Source organism: Pseudophryne corroboree, chromosome 1 (assembly GCF_028390025.1).
Source record: "Pseudophryne corroboree isolate aPseCor3 chromosome 1, aPseCor3.hap2, whole genome shotgun sequence".
NCBI lineage: Eukaryota > Metazoa > Chordata > Amphibia > Anura > Myobatrachidae > Pseudophryne > Pseudophryne corroboree.
In genome coordinates this window covers 1,203,936,822-1,203,962,781 of record NC_086444.1, presented here as the reverse complement: position 1 = coordinate 1,203,962,781, position 25,960 = coordinate 1,203,936,822, and the positions used below count along the sequence as shown (strand labels likewise).

General features: G+C 44.0%; 1 long non-coding RNA gene across 3 annotated transcripts in view; it reads left to right on the top strand.

Moving 5' to 3' along the window:
- Positions 1–25,960, top strand: part of LOC135020681 (uncharacterized) — a 239,000-nt gene that overhangs the window by 31,775 nt on the left and 181,265 nt on the right. The gene's annotated exons all lie outside the window — the stretch shown is intronic.

Sequence of the window (25,960 nt, the reverse complement as noted above, 5' to 3'; positions counted from 1 at the left end):
TTTCAATGTTGTTAAAATACTTGTCAGTAGAGATGAGCGGGTTTGGTTCTCCGAGAACCGAACCTCCCCCCTCCCCCCGAACTTCATGTGATTTACACGGGTCCGAGGCAGCCTTGATTCTTCCCGCCTTACTTGGAAAACCAGAACGGGGGAAAATGTCATCATCCCGCTGTCGGATTCTCGCGAGATTCGGATTCCATATAAAGAGCCGCGCGTCGCCGCCATTTTCACTCGTGCATTGTAGATTGAGCGGAGAGGACGTGGCTACGTTCTCTGAGTGGAAAGCTCAATATCAGCTCAATATCAGTTCAATATCTGTACTCAGTATCAGTGCTGCATTGTGGTGACCAGTATATAATACTACTAAAGTACAATAGTCCATTGCTGTATCTTGCTGCTCCGTGTCAGTTCTAGTATCCTCATCAGTGCTCAATATCTGTGCTCAGTATCAGTGCTGCATTGTGTTGACCAGTATATAATACTGCAGTACAATAGTCCATTGCTGCATCTTGCTGCTCCGTGTCAGTTCTAGTATCCTCATCAGTGCTCAAGATCTGTGCTCATTGTCTTGCTGCTGCATTGTGGTGACCAGTATACTACAGTACAATAGTCCAGTGCTGTTCTCGCTGCCCAGTGTCAGTTCTAGTATCCTCATCTGTGCTCAATATCTGTGCTCAGTATCAGTGCTGCATTGTGGTGACCAGTATATAATGCTATTAAAGTACAATAGTCCATTGCTGCATCTTGCTGCTCCGTGTCAGTTCTAGTATCCTCATCAGTGCTCAGGATCAGTGCTCATTGTCTTGCTGCTGCATTGTGGTGACCAGTATACTACAGTACAATAGTCAAGTGCTGTTCTCGCTGCCCAGTGTCAGTTCTAGTATCCTCATCAGTGCTCAGTATGACTGCTCATTTTCTTGTGCTGCATTGTGTAGTGCTCAGTATACTACAGTACATTACTAATAATCCAGTGTCTTGTGCTGCATGTTGCTGCTGTAGGGTGCTGTGGTAGTGTCCTGTCACTGTGCATAGGTCATCATCATTCCAGTCACAGTGGTATCTGGGAGGTGACAATTCCAGAGGGATTTTGTGCTGCTCAGTAATACTAGTACAGTGTCTTGTGCTGCATCGTGCTGCTCAGTGTCAGTTCTCCGTAGTATCATCAGTGCTCAGTATAATCAGTGCTCAGTAAAATTAGTGCTCAGTATAATCAGTGCTCAGTAAAATCAGTGATCAGTATAATCAGTGCTCAGTATAATCAGTGCTCAGTACGATCAGTGCTCAGTATAATCAGTGCTCAGTATAATCAGTGCTCAGTATAATCAGTGCTCAGTATGATCAGTGCTCAGTATAATCAGTGCTCAGTATAATCAGTGCTCAGTATAATCAGTGATCAGTATAATCAGTGCTCAGTAAAATCAGTGATCAGTATAATCAGTGCTCGGTATAATCAGTGCTCAGTATAATCGGTGATCAGTATAATCAGTGCGCTGTTAGACATGTGCCCGTTTTCCGCCATTAGTGCAGTGGGATTTAGACAATTGATGAAGATATTGTGTCCCCGGTACCAAATCCCATCTAGATTCCACTTCACTAGGCAGGCGATAGCGAGATTTTGGCAATTAATTCCAGTGATTTGGACGTATAATTACAGTGATTTTACCAATTAATATCAGTGATTTATTATAATTCTTAATTACAGTGATCTTGCTAAATAATTCCAGTGATTTGGACGTATAATTCCAGTTGGAATTGTTTATGTCGCTTGGCTTAGTCATACAGCTACCTCATTGCACCTCTTCGACATCTTTGCATGAGGTGCTGTTTGGGGCCTAGTTTTTGAAAAGTGCCATCCTGTGTGACACTGCGGTATGAGTCCAGGGGTACTGCTGTATTAGTCCTGGGGTACTGCCGTATAAAAAATTGCATATTTTTTTTTAAAGTGACTGGAGATGCTGTCAGTGCACCGAACAATTGCGGCCCACTCTTGACATTCAGCCACCTCGTGAGACTACTAGATGGGCCAGGTGTTTGTGTCACTTAGCTTAGGTCTACAGCAGCCTCGGTGCACCTTTTTTTCGTCTTTGCATCATGTGCTGTTAGGGGCCTTTTTTTTTTATATATCTGCCCTCCTGTCTGCCACTGCAGTGCCACGCCTAGATGGGCCAGGTGTTTGTGCTGACCACTTGGGTCACTTAGCTTAGTTATCCAGTGACCTCGGTGCAACCTTTTGGCCTAAAAACAATATTGTGAGGTGTGAGGTGTTCAGAATAGACTGGAAATGAGTGGAAATTATGGTTATTGAGGTTAATAATACTATAGGATCAAAATTACCCCCACATTCTATGATTTAAGCTGTTTTTGAGGGTTCTTTGAAAAAAAAACACCCGAATCCAAAACGCACCCGAATCCGACAAACATTCTTAAGGGAGGTTTTGCCAAAACGCCTCCGGATCCAAAACACGACTGCGGAACCAAATCCAAAACCAAAACACAAAACCCGAAGAATGCCCGCTGCACATCTCTACTTGGCAGCATAAGGGATGGTTTCATTGATGAAATGTGACACAACACTAAAATGAGCCAACTTCTATACAGTATATTAACTTCATAAAGATGTTCCTGGAATTTTCGCATATTTCAGTGTGTTTTTATTTCATGAATCTTGAAAAAATTTGCAACCATGTTGTGGCCACAGTTCATGCTAACTATAAGATTGTATCTCTTACCGATTTTCCAAAGTCAATATCAGCTTCTATTAACTCTTGCTTAACTCTACGGTGACACTGTCTGTAGTGCTTATTTACTTAACTCGGATCATTAGCTCCTTTTCAGCTATCCACCAAGGGCTCAAAGATAATAAGATCATTGAGTGGCATGGCCAAGGTCATGTGAAAAATGTGTGTTCTTTTTCAGACAACACACAGTACCTCTTTTGTGCCATGAGACCCCTCCATGTGCCCCTATATGCCATCAGACCACTCCTGGTGCTTCTTTTGTGCCATCAGACAACTCTTGCTGCTCCTTTTATGCCACCAGACTACTACTGGTATCCCCATTATGTGACATCGGACTTCTCCACATTACCCTTTACAGCAGTGGTGGGCAACGCGTGGCTCTTTCTTCTCACTGATGTGGCTCCTGAGAGTCTGCACTCTACACACTTTGACACGCGGCCGGCTCCCACCATGCAGGGCTGCTGGTAGTGGAGGCAGGAGCGCCACGCCGGCACTACATCATGGCCACACTACCTGCCCTGTCTAGGACTCCTGCCATTGCCGTGAAGAAGCGGCACCTGTCTGGCCTCACTGTACGCCGGCTCACTGTCATGCTACCAGTGACCGGAGAGGGGAGAGATGGAGGGAGAGGATGCTGAAAGACACAGAGTGAATGGGGGGCAGACTGAGAGGCAGATGGAAAGGGTAGTAGGCAGAGAGGCACAGAGTGAAGGTGGAGCCGGCTGAGAGGCACAGACTGAAGGGAGAGCCAGCTGAGAGGCACAGTGTGAAGGGGGGCAGGCTGAGAGGCAGAGAGAGAAGGTGAAGGAGGCTGAGAGACACAGAGTGAAAAGAAAGCAGGCTGAGAGACACAAAATAAATGGGGGGGGCATGCTGAGAGGCACAGAGTGAAGGAGGGCATGCTGAGAGGCACAGAGTGAAGGAGGGCAGGCTGAGGGGCACAGAGTGAAGGAGGGCAGGCTGAGAGGCACAGAGTGAAGGAGGGCAGGGTGAGAGGCACAGAGTGAAGGAGGGCAGGGTGAGAGGCACAGAGTGAAGGAGGGCAGGCTGAGAGGCACAGAGTGAAGGAGGGCAGGCTGAGAGGCACAGAGTGAAGGAGGGCAGGCTGAGAGGCACAGAGTGAAGGAGGGCAGGCTGAGAGGCACAGAGTGAAGGAGGGCAGGCTGAGAGGCACAGAGTGAAGGAGGGCAGGCTGAGAGGCACAGAGTGAAGGAGGGCAGGCTGAGAAGCACAGAGTGAAGGAGGGCAGGCTGAGAAGCACAGAGTGAAGGAGGGCAGGCTGAGAAGCACAGAGTGAAGGAGGGCAGGCTGAGAAGCACAGAGTGAAGGGGGGAGACTGTGTTGTTTCAGTGTATTATATGTGGATCTTTATTGTTTCAGTGTTTCTCACCCCCCATTGTGACTAAAAATGGGGGTGTGACACATGGTCATGCTCCTACAAACGTCCTACCAAAGGCGGGTGCACAACAATGGGGTGTGGCCTTGTGCCAGTTGGGCCACGCCCCACTTTTTGCATGCGCACCTTTGGTGTGGGCATAATATCGGCTCTTTGAGTTGACTACAGTTATTTTTGCGCTCTTTCCCTTTGACTGGTTGGCCACCCCTGCTTTACAGTATAAGCAGGTTCCCTTCTAAAATCTCCAAGACTTGTCCTCGTGTGGTAAGACTGTAAGATATTTTTTACCCAGACAGATTTATCTCTCTTTGCACCTCAATATTGAATTTCGCCTTTGAAGAAGGAAGAAACCCACCACCCTCTTGCTGGACAGATATCCAGGGTGCTAATTTGTCTACTTACAGCTCTTTTCATAACTCACAAAGCCCTAATGGACATGTCTTACTCAGTTGCCTTACCAAACAAATTGCTACATTCATTCTTTAATGGTAATGGCAGGATAGAGTCGTGGCTAATCAATCCACTATATTTCACTGGCTCCTTAGATATCAACTCTCATCCCTTTAAAAACGAGGGCTAAGTTTGTTCGGAGCAAAGAAAACTGTTGGAACAAACAACGGGCCTAATTCAGATCTGATCGCTGCTGTACGTTTTTTTGCATAGCGGGCAATCAGATCCGAACTGCACATGTGCATGCACCGCAATGCACAGGGGCGTCACATGGCTGCAACGGGCATCGCCGGTCTGTGACGGAATGGCGCGAATGGTCCATTGGCACGGGCGTTTGCAAGGAGATTGACAGGAACAGGCCATCTGTGGGTGGCAACTGACCGTTTTCCGGGAGTGACCGGAAAAACGCAGGCAGGCTCAAGCGTTTTCAGGGAGGGTGTCTGACGTCAGCTCCGGTTCCGATCAGCAGGATTCAATCACACTGGAAGTGTAAGTCCTGGGCTGCGCAGAGACTGCACAAAATCTGTTTGCGCTGCTCTGCTACACATGGGATCGCACACCTGCACAGCTAAAATACACTCCCCCTGTAGGCGGCGACTATCTGATCGCAGGGCAGCCAAAAACGCAGCCCAGGGATCAGATCTGAATTAGGCCCAATGTTGCAATACAAGGGGTGCATGCAAATACATTTATTGCTTTTGCATGCATTATATATATTGGCAGTTTTTGCATGTAGCCCACACATGTCAAACAGCTTTTTATGACGACATCACTTTATATCAGAGTTAGGACATACCAATCCCAAATCTAAATCTCTGTACACATTTTATATCTGCCCCCATCCTGCAGTGCAACATACAGTAGTGCAACGTTATTTACTTTTTTTGCATTCCTCCTGAATAAGAGCCTAATTCACTATGGATCGCTATTGAGGCTGAGATAGTGATTTTCACAAACCTGCTACTGCTAAAAATCGCATGTGAAGAGCGCCGCCCAGAAAGAATAAAAGACGCTCACCAAAACATTTGCAAATCTGCGTATGCATTAGCAGAATCACAATTCATGCGCAAGAAAACAGCACGATTGTCAGTTGCGACTGACCCCAGCATACTCAAATCATTGAGAATGCAGTTGCATCGGGTGCTATGTTTATGAACGCGGCATTCGCAGACGACGTCGGATACACTCCCGAAACTGGCCATGACACTACTCCGTTTTTCCAACCACTCCCCACAAATGCCATGTTACCTCCCACAAATGGTCACTTCCTGTCAATCAAAATGCATTCACTTTACAATTAGGCTGGATACACAGTGCGATCGCATTTTACCCTTTGCGCATGCACAATGCGTTCTCAGCACATGCGCAGTCTGCCAATAAACGCTCACTGCATGCCATCTCACATTTGCAAATGATAGTGAATCAGGCCCAAAGAATTAACTCCAATATGTCTCGTAATGTGTCTTATATAATTATATGACCCGGTGGCATTAGTGCACATATAGTACATGACTTAAGCTCACACATGTGCATGAAGAATATTGGCACATTATGGTATTGCTAGTAGATATTGTTGACAAATGTTTTCTTTTTTTTTCTTTACTTGACGTTGGCCTTTAGCCATAAACAACTTTTTCCAAACATAAAATGGCTTATTAGGAAACCTATTTTATAGTTGGACCAGTCTCAAAATCTGCTTGTTCTAAGCATATAAGCCTCACTTTTTACATCTTAATTTATGTTTTTGTGTAACCCCTGTCCACATGCCCCTTAAATACCCATCAGACCTCTCATAACTCTAAATTGCCATTCTGTTCTTTCCCGTACTAACAGACCATTCCCACATGCCCATCCATCTCATATTGGTTTATTAAGTGCCAGTCACACTTCGCCATTCCATCAGGCACCTCTGTATGCCCATCAATACCCCTTAAAGGCCAAACAGACCTTCCCATAACATCAGGTTATACCCGCAGGCACATCAGACAGCCCACATGTCCCTATATGCCAATCAGACCTCTCTCAAGCCATCTGGCCACCTCTACATGCCCATCAGATACCCCAGATGCCCTTTAAGTGCCATTCAGACCTACCCTTGCCATTAGACCATATTCAGATGAAGATCAAGAATCATGGGCTTCTTTTTAGCTCAGGTCCCCACAACCTTCCTTCTTGCTTCTTGTTCCTTAGCTCCTACCTACACCAACATCTGTAGATTTCTTCTTAAGAAAACAATGTTGATGATCCATCATTACAGAGATGATGTGCCATCTACAACAGAAACATGTGTTTATGTGTTTGAAATGGTCAACAATGGTGCACTGGGCCCCAGTCTCCCATGGTAAAGTGCTGGGCATTGAGTCAATGAGGCCCACAAAGGATTTCTCTGCACCCCCCCCCCCCCACACACACACTAAGCCATTGCTACCCTGCTCATGTGTCTCATGTTATAGTATGTGCACATTAAAAATATTTTGTTTTATAGTAACCAATATCAGTATTACAATATAAGGTGAACAGGTTGTATTACTTCAGGCAAACAGAGTATTTATTTTGCTTGAAGGCAATCTAGTGCTAGACATTCTCCATAACTTGGTTAGTCATCCTCTCATGGTTGCACAAACTGGGCCACCTCCAGGTAGAGTAGTTGTATCTGGGATTGGGGTTTATTGGAACTGGCAAGCATCTCCCTGGACAAACATCTCAGACACCATGTGCAAACTGGAGGGCGGGGGTAGCAAGTCTGCGCTGTATAGGACTGAGACAGCTGGCCGTGTGGAGAGTGCCAGAGCTCCCTAAGGGCTCAGTCCAAAAGTGCAAAATGAAAAAGGGGGTGTGCTTTCTCTACAATGGCGCTGGTCTCTCTTACGGTCACCTATGTATGTGGATAATACCCAGGTGTGAAAGTGTATGTTGAAACACACTGGTATGGTAAATAAAATGGAATTTAATACAATACTAACATGCAATATCTAAAAACAAGCAATACATAAAAAAACAAGTGGACTGGGAACAGGCCATGGGGGGAATGTGATCCCACCGATGCAGGTGGAGGAGCCGCAGGTGTCAAATACTTTATTAAGACTTTTCAAAAATTGGTCACTGAGGACTTCAGAAAGAGGAAAAACCATCACACCAAGATACGCCACAATCTATCGCGAAAAGAACGACAAGCCATCACCGATTTAAGCAAGGATGAGAGCATCACCATTAAGCCCTGTGACAAGGGAGGAGGTGTTGCAATAATGAATACGGATGACTATATTCGGGAAATCATGGGACAGCTTACAGATGTTAACACCTATCAGAAGTTAAAAACTGATCCGTCAACACGCATCAAGAACCTCTATGAGAAATTCCTAGAGAAACATTTAGCATCAGGCGGAATAACAGAAAGTGAACATGGATACCTCACCAATGACAATCCAGTGACTTCTACTATTTACATCCTGCCAAAAGTGCATAAAAGTCTAACTGCCCCTCCAGGTCATCCAATCATCACTGGAATGGGCAGTTTGACTGTCAATTTGTCGGCTATGATTGATCATTTCTTACATCCCATAGTAAGAAAAACACCATCATTCCTGAAGGACACCAGGGATGCGATTAGAAGGATACAGGAGATGAAATGGGAATCCAACTGTTATCTCATCACTGCCGATGTATCATCGCTCTACACAGTGATCGATCACACTGATGGTATCCAAGCTGTTTCATGGTTCTTAGACCAGACTGAGGAAAGCGAAGTAAGGAAATTCTTCATCCTAGAAGCCATTGAATTTATTCTTAACAACTTATTTTTCTTTAATGGCGAATATCACCTGCAATGCAAAGGTACAGCCATGGGTACTCGCTTTGCCCCAAGTTATGCTAATTTGTTCATGGCCTATTGGGAATCCTCTACCATCTATTCCAGCATAACTTGGGGCACAAAACTATGACATTGGAGTTGCTACATTAACGACATCCTGTTCTTTTGGAATGGAAGTAAGGACGATTTGGAGACTATTTGCCAAAATCTTAATGAGAATTCAGTTAATCTCAACTTTGTCTTCGCTATAAATCAGAATGAAGTGCATTTCCTAGATCTTTCTATATATATCAAAGATGGAATCATTCATACCAAAACTTTCCATAAACCCACGGACACACAAAATTATATATCTACAGACAGTGAACACCATCAGAACTGGCTCCAAGGGATACCAAAGAGTCAATTCATCCGTATAAGTAGGAATTACAGTGAACAAATGGAATGTGAAACACAAATTGATCATCTGAAGAACATCTTCCTGAAGAAAGGATACCATTCCGAAAAGATTGAAAAAACGTCTCAAGAAATCAAATCCAGTGAAAGAGAACCGCTCATTCAAGACCAGAAGAAGACCAAAAAGGAATCCACATCAGAAAGTCAATGGGCCTTTCTCACAGGCTTCAACTCAGATTACAAATATTTTGAAAGAATCATTCACAAACAATGGCACATCCTCCAAGGAGACCCGATATTAAAAAACATTCTTCCCAGCAAACCTAAGTTCATATACCGTAAGGCGGCCAATCTAAAGAGCAAATAGGTACGGAGTGCCCTACCTGTGAAAAACACCAATCCAATAAGAACTGCTGGCTTTCACAGATGCGGTCTATGTGTGGGGTGCAGAAGCATTAAAACAGAGAAAACCAAATACACAGAAGTCATCATTAATGGTAATAAATTGAAGATTCATGACTTCATCACATGCAATACTTCCAGTGTCATCTACCTCATCATGTGCAAATGCGGTAAATCCTATGTGGGTAGAACTTCAAGGGCCTTGAAAACACGCATAGGGGAACATTTGCGCAACATCCGTAAAGGCCTTGCCACCCACCATCTCTCAGACCACTTCCGGAAAGGAACATCAGTGTTCCACCAATTCAATTGCCTACTTTGTAGGTCTCCAGAATATCAGGTCCACATGGAAGATAGGTATCTAGAAGCCAACCTAGCAAAAGCAGAAATGAGGATGATATTCAATTTACAAATGCTTTCCCCCAATGGTCTTAATCAAGACTTTGAAATCAAATGGTTTCTTTAACATCATACCAGCCACATCTTCTATCCATCACCACTTAGTCATGCTTAACGGCCCTCCTTTTTCAGATGTATACCTTACTTAGAATCATTTATTCCTATTATTTATTTATTGTTGTATTTCCTTTTTTCATGTCAATGGGGAACTACATTGTTTTTACATGAGAATGCCATTCAACGACCACTACGAAAGAACTGTGATCCATCCTTTCACCGGACATCTATATAAGTTTACCTCCCCTTCAAGCTAATAAAGTGCATCATGGGACATATTTGAATATTAATTCCGGTTATAATTTCTGTTTATTTGTATTGGAAACAATCAAAATGCTGTCGAATGACCATCAAGAACGATTGTCCACCACTTTTCCCATTCATAGAAGCTGATATCTTCTCAGGAGAGAGCAATGGACACTGTGGAACGCATTTCTGACGTAATTTTTGGTCAAAACATCCCTTGAATGGACCGCAAATGTCACTGCCGGCCTGGACAGGAAGTGACCTTTTCCTGCCATTTTCAGCCGTTTTTCACTGGCTAAAAGACATTTAAAAGGATCCCAATCAAGCCACAAAGGTATCTTGCCTTGAAGAAGGGACCAGGCTGTCCCGAAACGCGTTGGAGATACCTTGTGGCGCTGACCACCCCCTGGACGTTTGGCGGATTGTTTTGCTGATTGCCTGGAAGGGAATTCGATCAGAGGAGCCACCAGCAGTGTATTTCCCAGGGTACCCTGCCTTTTTTTGACACCTGCGGCTCCTCCACCTGCATCGGTAGGATCACATTCCCCCCATGGCCTGTTTCCAGTCCACTTGTTTTTTTATGTATTGCTTGTTTTTAGATATTGCATGTTAGTATTGTATTAAATTCCATTTTATTTACCATACCAGTGTGTTTAAACATACACTTTCACACCTGGGAATTATCCACATACATAGGTGACCGTAAGAGAGACCAGCGCCATTGTAGAGAGAGCACACCCCCTTTTTCATCTCAGACATCATGTATGTAGCCTACCATCCTATCTGAAGGACATGTCCGATGTACTATGGAAACTTTGTAATGTCCAACTTGATCATCAATACCTTATACTGTAACTTTAGATGTGGAGAGTCATACATAAGTATAGGACACAGTAGAGGATTATTGGTTGTCAAAAATTATCTTAATACAGAAGGAATTAATTGATTTCATGTATTCCTGCTGGAACTCTTGGATTTCATTTTCAATAGAATCTACTTTACCTTCAATAATAAAAAAAAGCACCAGTTATTTCCAGTGCTTAGATTCTTCCCATTACCCTATTTGCAGTCACTTGGGCTAACTTTTGCAAATTAGCACAAAACAGTTCTTATTGGTAAAATATTACACTTAGGGCCTAATTAAAAGTTGATTGCAAAACAATATTTTCCTCTAATGGGCAAAACCATGCTGCACTGCGGAGGAGGGGGGGGGGGGCAGATATGACATGTACAAAGTGAGTTAGATTTGGGTGGGTTATATTGTTTTGTGCAGGGTAAATACTGGCTGCTTTGTTTTTACACTACAATTTAGATTTCAGTTTGAACACACCCCACCCGAATCTAACTCTCTCTGCACATGTTACATCTGCCCCCCTGCAGTGCACATGTTTTACCCATTAGAGCAGTGGCAAATGCAGGATTTGCATGGGGGGTTTCCAGAACTGGGTGGAGCCAAGCACGGGGGTAGGGACTGAGGTGACCCAGTATATGCTGGGTCTGTAATACTAGTGTGTGTGTGTGTGTATATATATATATATATATATATATATATATATATATATATATATTGTAACACTGTAGGGGAACAGGGCACCGTTTCCTGGGGTAGATGGCAGCAAGCAGCAGCTGAGAAATCATGCCAGTCCAGTTTCTGGTGCAACTGGCTGCAACCAGTTTTATTGAACAGAAAATAAAACAAACATCAAAAGAAAATGCCTTGCCTGTCCGGGACTAACTAAACAGAAGACGTTCCTAACTGTCTCTAAACAAAAACACAGAGTTTTCCAGTCATTACTGTATGGCTCACTTGTATAAAGAAGCGTGTTTCTCTCTTCAGAAATTCTGCAGTCTTCCCATGCATTCTGCACACACTAATCAGGCTAGCAGCCCTATAAGGCTCTTGCACAGCTGAAAGCCCTGATTAGCCCTCTGTGAGGCCAAAGATCCAAACTGGGCCCAATGTCTGGAACTTGCCCTCTCTCTCTCTCTCTCTCTCTCAGGGCCCTTATCCAGCTTTTCCAGCAAACTGAAAAGATTCTAACAAAACAAAACATTTTCCTGGAAGTTTTCATTTTCTAAAACATGTAAGACAAGAACCTGGGACAAACATACCTGCCCTCAAACACTATTCCAGTGTTCTTGTCACATATCCCCCTCCCCTGTTTCGACCTAGGGGCCGGAACACTTGTAGCCCCCAAACAGAAGATGCGGGACAACGCATCTGCGTTGGCCAATTGTGTACCCGGTCTATGTTCAACAGTAAACTTAAAATCTTGCAATGGTAGAAACCATCTAGTTACCCAAGCATTCTGACCTCTATTTACACACATCCATTTTAAAGGTGCGTGATCTGTCACTAGTCTGAACTGTCTACCCAAGAGGTAATATCTCAAGGTATCTAATGCCCATTTAATGGCCAAAGCCTCCTTTTCCACAACAGCATACCTTTTTTCATGCTCATTGAGTTTCCTACTCAAATTAATTATAGGGTGTTCGTCCCCATCTCTGGTTTGGGACAACACGGCCCCTATCCCTACCTCTGAGGCATCCGTCTGTACAACAAATTCTTTTGAAAAATCTGGTGTTATCAATACAGGTTGTGAACACAAAGCCACTTTTAATGCTTGGAACACTTTTTCAGCATCAGGGTTCCATTTCACCATATTTGACTGCTTCCCTTTGGTAAGGTCTGACAACAGCACTGCTGCGGTCGTAAAATTAGGAATAAATCGTCTATAGTACCCAGTTATTCCCAAAAAGGCCCTTACCTGTTTTTTATTCACTGGACGAGGCCAGTTTTGAATAGCATCAATTTTATTCAGTTGGGGCCTGATCAGACCTCTACCTATGGTGAAGCCCAAGTATTTAACCTTCTCCATTGCGAGGCAGCACTTCTTTGGGTTAGCAGTTAACCCTGCTTCTTTGATTGAGTCCAGTACTGCTTGTAGTTTAACCAAGTGGGACCCCCAGTCCGTACTGTGAATTACCACATCATCCAAATAGGCAGCTGCATATTTTCTATGAGGCCTCAAAATTTTATCCATCGCCCGTTGAAAGGTTGCTGGTGCCCCATGCAACCCAAAGGGTAACATCTTATACTGGTACAGCCCCTCCAGAACCGAAAAGGCTGTTTTTTCTTTTGCGCTATCAGTTAAAAGTATTTGCCAATAACCTTTGGTCAGGTCCAACGTGGTGAGAAACCTGGCTGTTCCCATTATTTCTATAAGCTCATCCACAGGGGAAATGGGGTATGCGTCAAATTTGGACACCTCATTTAACTTACAAAAGTCATTACAGAAGCGTATGCTACCGTCTGTCTTCAGGATGAGAACTATGGCACTGGACCACTCACTGTTAGATTCCTCTCTGACTCCAAGTTCTAACATGTTTTTAACTTCCTTAGAAACAGCTTCTCGCTGAGCTTCAGGAATCCTATATGGCTTTAAATGGACCCTGACCCCTGGTTCTGTGACAATGTCATGTTTTATTATGGCCATTCGGCCAGGCAGCTCTGAAAATATCTCCCTATTTTGGATGAGAAATTCTTTAACCTGATTGGTCTGATCAGCTGATAATGTCTCTGACACCTTTACTGCGGGAAGCAACCGAGGTGAAGACATCGAAGGGCAAGGCTCCGCTGACAGAGACAACCTATATTTCCAGGGTTTGATTAAGTTAACATGGTAGATTTGTTCGGGTTTTCTCTTTCCCGGTTAGTATACTTTGTAATTAACCTCATTCACTTTTTCCCTAATCTCAAATGGACCCTGCCATTTAGCTAGGAACTTGCTTTCCACAGTGGGTACCAAAACAAGAACTCTATCTCCAGTAGCAAATTCCCGTATCTTGGCACTCCAGTTATATACCCTCTGTTGAGCACTTTGGGCCTGTTCCATGTGCTCTCTGACAATAGGTACCACGGTGGCAATCCTATCCTGCATTTGTGTTACATGTTCAATAACGCTTCTATAAGGAGTGGGCTGTCCTTCCATGTCTCTTTGGCAATGTCCAACAGCCCTCTTGGGTGTCTACCATACAACAAATCAAATGGAGAAATCCCTGTAGAGGAACTTCTCTGATGGCCATTAACAAGTAGGGCAACAAACAATCCCAGTTTTTCCCATCTCTATCAACAACCTTTTTTAACATACTTTTTAATGTTTTATTAAACCTTTCCACCAACCCATCAGTTTGGGGATAGTAGATGGACGTCCTGAGGTGAGTGACCTTAAATTATTTGCACAATTCTTTCATGATCCTTGACATAAATGGAGTACCTTGGTCAGTCAAAATTTCTTTTGTTATTCCCACTCTATTGAAACCTGCACCAGCTCCCTAGCTATCGCCTTGGTTGAGATAGTGCGTAAAGGGACAGCCTCAGGATATCGAGTGGCATAGTCCATTATTACCAGGATATACTGATGGCCCTGAGCAGAATTTAACAAGGGCCCCACGAGATCCATGGCTATTCTGTCAAATGAGACCTCTATAAAAGGCATGGGAACTAGTGGGCTCCTGAAATGGGGTCTAGGGGCATGATACTGGCATTCAGGACAGGAAGAACTATTCAGACACTTCTTTATAAACCCCTGGCCAAAAGAACCTTTGTAAAACTGTTTCAGTGTTTTTTTCTGCCCCTAAATGTCCTGCTGTAACGTGACTATGAGCTAAATCTAGTACCGTTCTCCTATAATGCTGGGAAACTACAAGCTGTTCCACCACATCCTCATCCCTTTTGACAATGTGGTACAAGAGCTCATTACAGATGGCCATGTGGGGATACGTAACCCTGTCACCTGGTACCACAGGTTCCCCATTAACCATCTTAACATTCTCTCCAGCCTTTATTAAGGTAGGATCCTTTAACTGTTCAGACGCAAACAGATCCTTCTTTACCTCCAGGTCAGGCACACTTTCAGTTCTAACTACTATGTCTCTGTACCCAGCAAGAGGGTCCTCACTGGACTCCCCATCTGTCATTTCCCCAGCCAAACTAGCAAAAGGTAAAGGGTCAGAAAGTTCCGAGGACACACGTACAGCCATAAAATCACCGGTATTATCAACTGGCTCTTTACTTCTCACATCTGTTGCTAAACGTGATTCCCACAGTTTCCAAAAATTAGGAAAATCCCTCCCTATTATGGCCTCATGCACCAAGGTGGGGACCAGTCCTACTTTAACAATTGCTGACCCACAACAAGTTTCTATATTCACTTCAGAAGTGACATAATGTTGGGTATCCCCATGTATGCAAGTTACCCCGATAGGTATTTGCTGGACCTTTAAGGGGTTCACTAACCCAGCTTTCACGAGGGTAACTAAACTTCCCGAATCTAGCAAGGCCTCTACCCGGTTACCCTCTAAGAACACGTCACACATTTGTTTTTCCAGCTCAGGTGAAGGTACCACAGTACAGGCTAACCTAGCAAAGAAAGACATTCTGCGACATTCAAAGGCAGCATCACATTGCATGGGTTCTTGCGTAACTGGGCAATTGGCAATAACATGACCTGGCATACCACACCTAAAACATTTAACCACATGATTATCAACCCGTTTGGGGAGCATAGACCTTTCTATCCCCACTGGCCTGTCTCCAGGGCCAGTGTTTACAGTCTCTCCAGCCTTGCATTCTCTTAACCGCCCAGCAACGTTTTCCCATGGAACAGTCTTACCAGTCTTTACTGAAGGGCGCTGTCAAGGATCTATGGGTTGCTGGGTGGTCAGCAGTAGTTCCTCTGCCGCCAGATACCTCTCTACCATGTCCACTAACTGGTTAGCAGTATCCGGATTTCCATGGCTCACCCACTTGCTCAATTAGCTTAGTGATATAATTCAGGTGCTCGAAAGGGAGGGGTATTTCTGAGCAAGAAAAAATGGCATTTGCTTTCCCCCAGCACCCTGAATGATAACATTAACCAGATATAAATCCCACATAATAATAGAATTCAGGGATCTTTGTTACACATATTTGCGCAAATGTGTGGTTAAGCCCTAAAGCCGCATCAAGGCATCTCTGTGTATTTGGGGTCCCTAGCGCTATATCTAGATGCAGGGTGTGGCACCCCAAAACACCAGCATAAGCCAGAAAGCCCAGGGTAGCATACCAGTGGAAAAACTATAGTGTTAATAAATTAGTATTTAGGAAGCCGAAACTATAGAGAGGGTGATACAAACATGAAATGTAATTAAAATAGAGAAACAGTGTTAACAAATGAATAAGTGAAAAGTGTTAATAGAATGTAAAGGTATGCCACACTAAAGCCATCCAGCTCAGCCAGTCCAGAGGCACCACACCTCACACCTCCATTACCTCAATCTGGGTCTAATATTAACCAGCAAGGAGCCACATGATAATGGCTCCTTACTACAATATGTCTAAGCTAAGAGCTACCTACCTTGGAGCAACCCCATAATGCTCCATGTGGCATGTCAGGGCCTGCACCTCCTCCTAATGCAGGAACCTCTCAGTTAATGTTTCGGGCTGTATCCATTTTTTTGTTAGCTGAATAAGGTCGTGCATCTGGGAGCGAGGAGGCTTCTCCATGGCATACACCCAACGGTGCACCCGTTGTGCTCGTACTGACAGCGTGACTCCCAGGCGGGTCAGGATCTCAGTTTTTAGTTTGTCATAGTCCCGAGCCTCAGCAGGGCTTAAATCAAAGTACGCTTTTTGGGGCTCACCTGAAAAAAAAGGTGCTAGCAGACTGGCCTACTGTGCTTTCGGCCAGTTCTCATGCTCAGCAGTCCTTTCAAACATGGTCAGATAGGCCTCCACATCATCAGCCTCTGTCATTTTCTGCAGGAAGTGACTGGCCCGTATAGAACTAGAGCTGGTCGGAGCACTGGCGGCAACATCTCCAATCCGGGCTGCAAGGCTCTGCACCACTTCTGCTAAAGCCTCTCTATCATGACGCTGTTGCCTGTATAGTTCGTCAGTAGCCACCTGCTGCTGTCTGTTTGCCTCCTGCTGAGCCGCTGTAGCTTGCAGCAAGTCTTTAAGCAGTTCCTCCATATTGACAGATTTTTCAGGCGGCTTTGTAGCTGCTTTCACCCAGGACATATATCAAACCCTCAGGGGTGAGTCTCAGCAACTTCACACTGGGCTGTATCTGCATAAACCACCGTTTTCTGCAGGCCTCATAAAGCTGCTGCTTTCACTTATGCGCAGAACGAAATGCTCACATTCTCCACCAAGTTGTAACACTGTAGGGGAACAGGGCACCGTTTCCCGGGGTAGATGGCAGCAAGCAGCAGCTGAGAAATCATGCCAGTCCAGTTTCTGGTGCAACTGGCTGCAACCAGTTTTATTGAACAGAAAATAAAACAAACATCAAAACAAAATGCCTTGTCTGTCCGGCACTAACTAAACAGAAGACGTTCCTAACTGTCTCTAAACAAAAACACAGAGTTTTCCAGTCAATACTGTATGGCTCACTTGTATAAAGAAGCGTGTTTCTCTCTTCAGAGATTCTGCAGTCTTCCCAGGCATTCTGCACACACTAATCAGGCTAGCAGCCCTATAAGGCTCTTGCACAGCTGAAAGCCCTGATTAACCCTCTGTGAGGCCAAAGATCCGAACTCGGCCCAATGTCTGGAACTTGCCCTCTCTCTCTCTCTCTCTCTCTCTCTCTCTCAGGGCCCTTATCCAGCTTTTCCAGCAAACTGAAAAGGTTCTAACAAAACAAAACATTTTACTGGAAGTTTTGATTTTCTAAAACATGTAAGACAAGAACCTGGGACAAACATACCTGCCCTCAAACACTATTCCAGTGTTCTTGTCACAATATATATATATATATATATATATATACATATCTACACATATATCTACTGTATATACACCTATATATATATATATATATACATACATATACACATATCATAATAAACATGCATATATATATATATATATATATATATACACATACAGTACGCTTATATATACGCATGTATAATATATATAGTGTGTGTGTGTGTGTGTGTGTGTGTTTTATATGTATATATCTACATGTGTATATATGTATGCACATGGATATATATGTACTATAAAAATTTTATTAAGCACTTACAAGTGCCACCAGGAAGACAGCAGGCCGCAGAAGACGCTAGACAGCCATTAATAATACTCATGCAGCAAAAAAAATAAAAATAATAATAATAGTTTTTGGTGGAGGAGGGTTTCTGGGTGCTCGGAAACCCACCCTGCGTGCGCTACTGTAGAGGAAATGTTGTTTTGCAGTCAACCTTGAATTACGCCCTTAGGACTAATTTTGCATAGGGCACATGCCCATTTATTGCCACCAAACACAGTGGCCTCTACAGAGGTATATTTCAGTTTTCTAAAAATGTAAGGAAATTCAGTAGTGAACAGGCTAGCTCTGTGTGACATTATGACAGGGAGGGAGACTCCACGCTGTGGGGGTTACCTTGTTAAAGTATCACCAGCCCATCTTATCTTAGCCTAGTGCTTGCAGCGGCTTTTGCTAAGTAGGACCTCACGCTGCTTGTCCGCTGTAATTGCAGCGACCAGCCTAGCCTATGAGCGGTGGGGCTTTGGAGACTTTCATTGCAAAAAGACATGCTTTTTTGTTGTGAATTTATTTTTCCAGCTGTATGGCCTAATTTCCAGTATGCCACCCAAAGTGTATGCACCTAAAGTGTATTTTATTGTGCTATAATAAACATATACACGCAAATGCATTAACCAAATTTTTTTCTTATTTGACATATAAAGGAAAAGTGCATCTTTACTCGCATCAGTCATGGAAGAAAGATTTAATAAAAACCTGTAACCGTAAGTGCGCAAAAGCAGAAAGCAGCCTGATATCAATTATTTAGATTTAATGCCGTATTGCGACACCCTCATATACTCCACACACTCATAAACTTCAGGAGAGGTGACAGTCCCGTGACATTCATATACTGTCACTAACACCACTGATATTATTAAGTGCTCCTAAAACAATATTCAGACATTTCACAGCCACTGGATTAATGTTCTCGAGTGAGTGAAAAGGTCAGCTTGTAATGTAATAGATTAAATGCCTCACATTTAACATCAAATGACTTATGACAAGTGTGCCTAACGAAACTAAGTTACTGAAATCAATTGAATGTTTCACCGCCTCCTGCGTGTCTGGTAGTGACACCATGGGCTCTAGAGACGGGGGTATGAAAATCCAACGATCTTGCTTCAACATTTTCACTGTGTTCATATATATCCTTTTCTATCTATCTATCTATCTATCTATCTATCTATCTATCTATCTATCATCTATCTATCTATCTATCTATCTATCTATTCTATCTTACCAGGGGTGGCGCTATGTGCCATGGCGCCCAGAGTTCGCACATTTGCATCGCAGTTCATACATTGATGCAAGTTCTGCAACTGTGGGTACCAGCGATGGACTGGAGGCAGAATTCGGCCCTGGCAATCGTGTGCGTGATTGCGCGCCCGGAAAGGGAGCACATGCGCACTGGCTAGGGGGCTGTGCCGCAAGTCAAGAGGGCATAGACTAGCGGCATGCCCCCATTTCCATGGAAACGGGCAGGGGTGTGCCACGAGTCAGGGGGCATGGACTTGCGTAACGCTTCCATTCCCAAGGAGACATACAGGGGGGCGGGGAAGCTTCTACAACAGAGAGCCGGAGGCTGCGCTGCATGCGGTCATCCGCCTCTCTGCTTGGCCGAAGCGGCCCACCAGCTCATCGGCCCTTATGGCATTTGTCAGAAGTATAACAAACAAAAAAAACCCTTGCGCTATTCAGACTCAATTAGAGGCAACAAGGCATGAATAATCTCAAATAAGATTATAATTACAAGATGATTTTATTATCTATAAAATTGATCAAATATGAACATATATAATTCATTGACAACTGTAATATGCGCATATACATAAAAATAAGACTAAAACATTACTAATAATAAAACTACTAATGAGCATAAGAGGTGGATCATATAACTAACATGAGGAAGCTTCAATTAGAAGCGAAACGCGTCAGCGAAAGTGCCCTATCTGTGACCCGGTGGACCTTGGCTGTTTGCTCGCATTGAAGTGCAGCGGTGTCTGAGACTGACACGCAGGAGACGAGAGGACGCTATATGCGGCGGCTGGAAGACAGGAGCGGAATCCATCTCTAGCGCCTGCAGTGCGCGGGGCTCCGGGAGCCGGACTGTTACTTCTCTCTCCAACTCAATACAGGTGTGTGCACGGGAGCAAGTTTCAGTGGGAGACGGAGGACATCATTTGTGGCAATTGAGACGGGAGCTTTGTTCTTACAGGTGCTTGCGATGCTCTAGAGTCCCGGGTGTGTATTACTTCCTCCATGACTTTTTGAACGGTTATCCCACAAGTAAAGCACCATCAGTATATGTGAGCAATTGGATGAATTCTATTCATTGAGAGATCTTTAAACAAAGGCTTCAAATATATTACACCATATGATATCTAATTATGAATGATTCATGAACACTTTTGATGAGAAGGTCCTAATTGAAAATTAAAAGTAAGGACGTTATCAGTGTCTAGCCCACTGTGGTCACTGTTAGTTATATGATCCACCTCTTATGCTCATTAGTAGTTTTATTATTAGTAATGTTTTAGTCTTATTTTTATGTATATGCGCATATTACAGTTGTCAATGAATTATATATGTTCATATTTGATCAATTTTATAGATAATAAAATCATCTTGTAATTATAATCTTATTTGAGATTATTCATGCCTTGTTGCCTCTAATTGAGTCTGAATAGCGCAAGGGTTTTTTTTGTTTGTTATAGTTCACACCCGTTTTTTTTAAAAATCGGGTGGATTGTGTTGGCCATATCCACAGGCCATTTCACCTTTGTTGCTGCTGGATAGATCTTGTGAGGTATGAGAATATTGGATTAATTCCCTGATACCTGTGCGGAGTGGGTTTGATTGTGTATATAGGCACCCATTCGCAATTACACATATTTATATATGTATATATATATATATATATATATATATACAATAGCGCCAGACATCACTAGTGGTTTTTTATTTGTCAGAAGTGCCAGATGGGCAGTCCGGTCCTGGTGGGTACAGTCAGTGTTGGTGGGGTGTGCCTAGAGGTTTATAGGTGTGTTAGGGCTCACTTAAGCAAACTCCCACCTTATGGAATTAAATAGACTGGGGAGCTTAGTATTAGAGATGAGCGGGTTCGGTTTCTTTGAATCCGAACCCGCACGAACTTCACTTTTTTTTTCACGGGTCCGAGCGACTCGGATCTTCCCGCCTTGCTCGGTTAACCCGAGCGCGCCCGAACGTCATCATGACGCTGTCGGATTCTCGCGAGACTCGGATTCTATATAAGGAGCCGCGCGTCGCCGCCATTTTCACACGTGCATTGAGATTGATAGGGAGAGGACGTGGCTGGCGTCCTCTCCATTAGAATAGATTAGAAGAGAGAGAGAGAGAGAGAGAGAGATTGTGCAGACAGAGTTTACCACAGTGACCAGTGCAGTTGTTGTTAAGTTAACTTTTATTTAATATATCCGTTCTCTGCTATATCCGTTCTATGCCTGAAAAAAACGATACACAGCAGTCACACAGTGTGACTCAGTCTGTGTGCACTCAGCTCAGCCCAGTGTGCTGCACATCAATGTATAAAAGCTTATAATAATTGTGGGGGAGACTGGGGAGCACTGCAGGTTGTTATAGCAGGAGCCAGGAGTACATAATATTATATTAATTTAAAATTAAACAGTGCACACTTTTGCTGCAGGAGTGCCACTGCCAGTGTGACTAGTGGTGACCAGTGCCTGACCACCAGTATAGTAGTATATTGTTGTATACTATCTCTTTATCAACCAGTCTATATTAGCAGCAGACACAGTACAGTGCGGTAGTTCACGGCTGTGGCTACCTCTGTGTCGGCAGTCGGCACTCGGCAGGCAGTCCGTCCATCCATAATTGTATAATTATATACCACCTAACCGTGGTATTTTTTTTTCTTTCTTTATACCGTCGTCATAGTCATACTAGTTGTTACGAGTATACTACTATCTCTTTATCAACCAGTGTACAGTGCGGTAGTTCACGGCTGTGGCTACCTCTGTGTCGGAACTCGGCAGGCAGTCCGTCCATCCATAATTGTATTATTATAATATATACCACCTAACCGTGGTTTTTTTTTCATTCTTTATACCGTCATAGTGTCATACTAGTTGTTACGAGTATACTACTATCTCTTTATCAACCAGTGTACAGTGCGGTAGTTCACGGCTGTGGCTACCTCTGTGTCGGCACTCGGCAGGCAGTCCGTCCATCCATAATTGTATTATAATATATACCACCTAACCGTGGTTTTTTTTTCATTCTTTATACCGTCATAGTGTCATACTAGTTGTTACGAGTATACTACTATCTCTTTATCAACCAGTGTACAGTGCGGTAGTTCACGGCTGTGGCTACCTCTGTGTCGGCAGTCGGCAGGCAGTCCGTCCATCCATAATTGTATTATAATATATACCACCTAACCGTGTTTTTTTTTTCATTCTTTATACCGTCATAGTCAGTCATACTAGTTGTTACGAGTATACTACTATCTCTTTATCAACCAGTGTACAGTGCGGTAGTTCACGGCTGTGGCTACCTCTGTGTCGGCACTCGGCAGGCAGTCCGTCCATCCATAATTGTATTATAATATATACCACCTAACCGTGGTTTTTTTTTCATTCTTTATACCGTCATAGTGTCATACTAGTTGTTACGAGTATACTACTATCTCTTTATCAACCAGTGTACAGTGCGGTAGTTCACGGCTGTGGCTACCTCTGTGTCGGCAGTCGGCAGGCAGTCCGTCCATCCATAATTGTATTATAATATATACCACCTAACCGTGGTTTTTTTTTCATTCTTTATACCGTCATAGTGTCATACTAGTTGTTACGAGTATACTACTATCTCTTTATCAACCAGTGTACAGTGCGGTAGTTCACGGCTGTGGCTACCTCTGTGTCGGCAGTCGGCAGGCAGTCCATCCATCCATAATTGTATTATAATATATACCACCTAACCGTGGTTTTTTTTTCATTCTTTATACCGTCATAGTCAGTCATACTAGTTGTTACGAGTATACTACTATCTCTTTATCAACCAGTGTACAGTGCGGTAGTTCACGGCTGTGGCTACCTCTGTGTCGGAACTCGGCAGGCAGTCCGTCCATCCATAATTGTATTACAATATATACCACCTAACCGTGGTTTTTTTTTCATTCTTTATACCGTCATAGTCAGTCATACTAGTTGTTACGAGTATACTACTATCTCTTTATCAACCAGTGTACAGTGCGGTAGTTCACGGCTGTGGCTACCTCTGTGTCGGAACTCGGCAGGCAGTCCGTCCATCCATAATTGTATTACAATATATACCACCTAACCGTGGATTTTTTTTCATTCTTTATACCGTCATAGTCAGTCATACTAGTTGTTACGAGTATACTACTATCTCTTTATCAACCAGTGTACAGTGCGGTAGTTCACGGCTGTGGCTACCTCTGTGTCGGAACTCGGCAGGCAGTCCGTCCATCCATAATTGTATTATTATAATATATACCACCTAACCGTGGGTTTTTTTTCATTCTTTATACCGTCATAGTGTCATACTAGTTGTTACGAGTATACTACTATCTCTTTATCAACCAGTGTACAGTGCGGTAGTTCACGGCTGTGGCTACCTCTGTGTCGGCAGTCGGCAGGCAGTCCGTCCATCCATAATTGTATTATAATATATACCACCTAACCGTGGTTTTTTTTTCATTATTTATACCGTCATAGTCAGTCATACTAGTTGTTACGAGTATACTACTATCTCTTTATCAACCAGTGTACAGTGCGGTAGTTCACGGCTGTGGCTACCTCTGTGTCGGAACTCGGCAGGCAGTCCGTCAATCCATAATTGTATTACAATATATACCACCTAACCGTGGTTTTTTTTTCATTCTTTATACCGTCATAGTCAGTCATACTAGTTGTTACGAGTATACTACTATCTCTTTATCAACCAGTGTACAGTGCGGTAGTTCACGGCTGTGGCTACCTCTGTGTCGGCACTCGGCAGGCAGTCCGTCCATCCATAATTGTATTACAATATATACCACCTAACCGTGGTTTTTTTATACCACCTAACCGTGGCAGTCCGTCCATAATTGTATACTAGTATCCAATCCATCCATCTCCATTGTTTACCTGAGGTGCCTTTTAGTTCTGCCTATAAAATATGGAGAACAAAAAAGTTGAGGTTCCAAAATTAGGGAAAGATCAAGATCCACTTCCACCTCGTGCTGAAGCTGCTGCCACTAGTCATGGCCGAGACGATGAAATGCCAGCAACGTCGTCTGCCAAGGCCGATGCCCAATGTCATAGTACAGAGCATGTCAAATCCAAAACACCAAATATCAGAAAAAAAAGGACTCCAAAACCTAAAATAAAATTGTCGGAGGAGAAGCGTAAACTTGCCAATATGCCATTTACCACACGGAGTGGCAAGGAACGGCTGAGGCCCTGGCCTATGTTCATGGCTAGTGGTTCAGCTTCACATGAGGATGGAAGCACTCAGCCTCTCGCTAGAAAACTGAAAAGACTCAAGCTGGCAAAAGCACCGCAAAGAACTGTGCGTTCTTTGAAATCCCAAATCCACAAGGAGAGTCCAATTGTGTCGGTTGCGATGCCTGACCTTCCCAACACTGGACGTGAAGAGCATGCGCCTTCCACTATTTGCATGCCCCCTGCAAGTGCTGGAAGGAGCACCCGCAGTCCAGTTCCTGATAGTCAGATTGAAGATGTCAGTGTTGAAGTACACCAGGATGAGGAGGATATGGGTGTTGCTGGCGCTGGGGAGGAAATTGACCAGAAGGATTCTGATGGTGAGGTGGTTTGTTTAAGTCAGGCACCCGGGGAGACACCTGTTGTCCGTGGGAGGAATATGGCCGTTGACATGCCAGGTGAAAATACCAAAAAAATCAGCTCTTCGGTGTGGAGGTATTTCACCAGAAATGCGGACAACAGGTGTCAAGCCGTGTGTTCCCTTTGTCAAGCTGTAATAAGTAGGGGTAAGGACGTTAACCACCTCGGAACATCCTCCCTTATACGTCACCTGCAGCGCATTCATAATAAGTCAGTGACAAGTTCAAAAACTTTGGGTGACAGCGGAAGCAGTCCACTGACCAGTAAATCCCTTCCTCTTGTAACCAAGCTCACGCAAACCACCCCACCAACTCCCTCAGTGTCAATTTCCTCCTTCCCCAGGAATGCCAATAGTCCTGCAGGCCATGTCACTGGCAAGTCTGACGAGTCCTCTCCTGCCTGGGATTCCTCCGATGCATCCTTGCGTGTAACGCCTACTGCTGCTGGCGCTGCTGTTGTTGCCGCTGGGAGTCGATGGTCATCCCAGAGGGGAAGTCGTAAGCCCACTTGTACTACTTCCAGTAAGCAATTGACTGTTCAACAGTCCTTTGCGAGGAAGATGAAATATCACAGCAGTCATCCTACTGCAAAGCGGATAACTGAGTCCTTGACAACTATGTTGGTGTTAGACGTGCGTCCGGTATCCGCCGTTAGTTCACAGGGAACTAGACAATTTATTGAGGCAGTGTGCCCCCGTTACCAAATACCATCTAGGTTCCACTTCTCTAGGCAGGCGATACCGAGAATGTACACGGACGTCAGAAAAAGACTCACCAGTGTCCTAAAAAATGCAGTTGTACCCAATGTCCACTTAACCACGGACATGTGGACAAGTGGAGCAGGGCAGGGTCAGGACTATATGACTGTGACAGCCCACTGGGTAGATGTATGGACTCCCGCCGCAAGAACAGCAGCGGCGGCACCAGTAGCAGCATCTCGCAAACGCCAACTCTTTCCTAGACAGGCTACGCTTTGTATCACCGCTTTCCAGAATACGCACACAGCTGAAAACCTCTTACGGCAACTGAGGAAGATCATCGCGGAATGGCTTACCCCAATTGGACTCTCCTGTGGATTTGTGGCATCGGACAACGCCAGCAATATTGTGTGTGCATTAAATATGG